We start from the raw sequence: 3,069 nt of genomic DNA on the forward strand, positions 1-3,069 counted from the left end.
TGACTGTCCAATCAGAGGGTGTGAATACTCTGATGTTGCTGAAGCCTGCTAGAAGGCTTTGATGTTGCCAACTCAAAATCTGATTGGTTGAAGCAACAGCATCATCAACACTTAGCTTTTGCGTAAGGGCTTGCAGAACTGATTGTGGCAGGCAGATTCCTTTGACTTTGACCCTGCCTAGTAACAGATTATGGCTGAAATGTGATTGGTTAAATGCTTTAATATGAAAATGCATGTCTTGAAGCAGCACAACCATGAGAAAAGCTATGAAAGGAAGTGAACAGACCATTTTGAATTATTTAATAAGTGTTCATGGACAAAATATAATCAAGAGTTGTGATTCAGATAGTTTTTTAGGCCAGCAGAGAAGGCCTTGCAGGCCCTGACGGCCCACCACTGCATTAATAATGCCGCCGTGAGAGAACCAATATGCACGTTTATCGCAAAGTTACATTGGTTTTAGACAAATACGCCCATTCTTTTTATTTGGGGTCCGAAACAAACACAAGGACTTTTTTCTACCAGGCAGACAGTTTTTCTCATCAGAAATAGACAATGATATTCTTATTTTTCTTAATTTTGAAAAATAGGATTTTTTTCTCCTTCCATTGTTGCTCAAATCTCATTATTACCTTGTCGGGTGTTTTGAATCCCAGTGCTCTTATCATGCATCACGTCTGTGTGTGTGTGTGTGTGTGTGTGTGTGTTTGTGCGTGCTTGAACCCTGAATTCTGCTTGAGAAGGCTCAAGGCACTGCATCGATCTGTTTATAGCAATCATTTATTCTCTCACATTTAATAATCACTTCGTAAACAGTTGTAATCTGGATTAAAAGAAATCAATTCAATAGATATTTAATAGATGATTAATCATATCATTGATATAGGGGCATACCAGTGCGTATTTTAATACTACTTACATGTACACTAAGACCGTCCTGGAATCCACGGTCCATTTCAATCCCAGATTAAATGCCAGTATTGGGATTAAACATGAACCGGCAGAAAGCCAAGTGCAGCTAACCCCGCTGGCTAATAACAAATGACCTCGTCTGAGAAAAAATGATCCGAGGCATCCTGGCAGGTTGCGGTTTCGGCGTGCCGGCTGCAAGATCAGGATTAATGAGGCACATAGGTCCCCAAGGGCAAGTTTTTTAAAAAATAATCTATATGCATTTAAATAAATATTTGACATTGTACACAACGGTGTTCCTTTCAAGCCCTGAGGGTTTTTTTCTCGGGCGATCTTGGAGATTAGGCGACTTTGAAAAGTCCCAGTGAATTTTTTTGTGTATTCATGTTTGTTCCTTGAAAGAAATATCAATATTCTCTCACAAACACACAAAAAGAAGTCAGAAGGAAAAGTACATCCGTTTTTTCTTGCCATTTTTCTTCCTTTTCTTTTCGTTAATCATCCAAACTCTGAGAACAAAAGGAAAATTAAGAATGAAGAAAGAGGCTTGATATCAATGTTTCATTGATCAGCGTGGAAAATAGGGGGTGAAAATAAACCGCCTGTCAATCAACCTGGCCCGGATTCTGTTCTTATTAGCAGCCCTTTGCTGTTCATGTAACCAAAAATTCTGCCAATTATAAAGTATTTTCTGCTCCTTTGAAGGTCGAAGGTTCAAATATGGGAGACAGATGTTTCATTAACTGAACAACAAAACCTTTTTTTTCTAAACCTATTTTTTTTTCAATCAAAAGCCTTTGAACCAACAGCCTCGCTGAAGAGTTTCAGCATCCGGAGCATCTCAGGGCTCTTTCCATTTTTTTTTCTTTCAAAACCTTTTTGAAAATTTTTTTTTTGTTTGTTTCTCTTCTTTCTGTCACTGTGACAATTTTTTAAATAGTCATCGCCATCCCTCCCTGCGCCTTGGCTTCTTCGCACGCAAAAATAAGTGAACGTGATCGCCGGGATCCTTAAGCAGGTTATTTCTGATGCTACAAAAGTTAGCAGGAATGCTAAGTGGCCGTGTAGGTGCACAGTGAAGAGGCAAGAGGGGTCGGGGGTGTTTTAACCTGAACCGGTCACTTGTTAACCCCATTTCAAAACACCTGCGGTCCAGATCGGATTTTGGGCACCAAGAGCTAGCCTCCTCTTTTTGTGGGGCATCTTTTAGCTTTGCCTTCCCAAGGGCAGTGAGGGACCATGGTAGGAGCCGGTGTGATGTTCACCTTAAGCGCGATATTCAAAACAAAAAGAACAGGTGAGCACACAGAATAATAACCAGGGACTATCAGAAGGGTTTGTGTCTTCTCCCTGCAGTTCGCCAATTCGCCAAGTACAAACTCCACCATTAGCTAACTCCGTAACCCCTTCATCGCTTGTTTTCTAGCTAATTCTGTCAATTTTTTCACAAGAAAACAGTTAACCAGTGACTGCAATAGTTTTTACTCAGTGGTCAGCAAGAAGTACCTGATGATGGGCATGAAATATGAGTTCCACCAATCACCAAGCACCCATGCTATGTGAAAACCTAGAAAGACCCTGAAAAGGTGTTAGGAGTTTAGGTCCTCTGGTTCCTCTTCTGTCAGACACAGTCAAGTACCCGAAACCCCCACCGGCAGCATGTTCTGCTGTGGATCTTCTGGATCTGTTTTTGTTTTTAATGCTTACAAATGGTTACATGCTTACAAAACACTGCTCTGTTTTAATCAAAATCCAGTTCTCATTTTGGTCTGGTTGCGAGCCTGCCCGGGGGGGTGGGTTGGCTTCTGATGAGCGTCTGTCTGTCAGGTGTCGTCAGGCGGAGCAGAGACTCCGCCGCTCCTCCCAGGGGGATTCTTCAAGTGGGTTCACAGATGAGACAGTTCCTCTTTTTTCGCAGGTCCAACTTGTCGGGAATGCCTTTTGTACGGCGTGCCGGGAGGCATCCTAATCCCCATCACCTCAGCTGACACCATGGAGGAAGGAGCAGCAGCTCCTCCTTTTCTCTCCAGGCAACCTAAGGTAAGCGCGGCTATCAAACACACTCATAATCGCCGAGACCAGAAAGGGTTGGGCGTACGTGCAATGAGGTGACAACAACACCAAAAAAATAACAAAGACGCGTGTCTAGAAGACACA

Source organism: Fistularia commersonii, chromosome 22 (assembly GCF_037954325.1).
Source record: "Fistularia commersonii isolate RoL2024-O1a breed Wild chromosome 22, RoL_Fcom_v1.0, whole genome shotgun sequence".
Classification (NCBI taxonomy): Eukaryota; Metazoa; Chordata; class Actinopteri; order Syngnathiformes; family Fistulariidae; genus Fistularia; species Fistularia commersonii.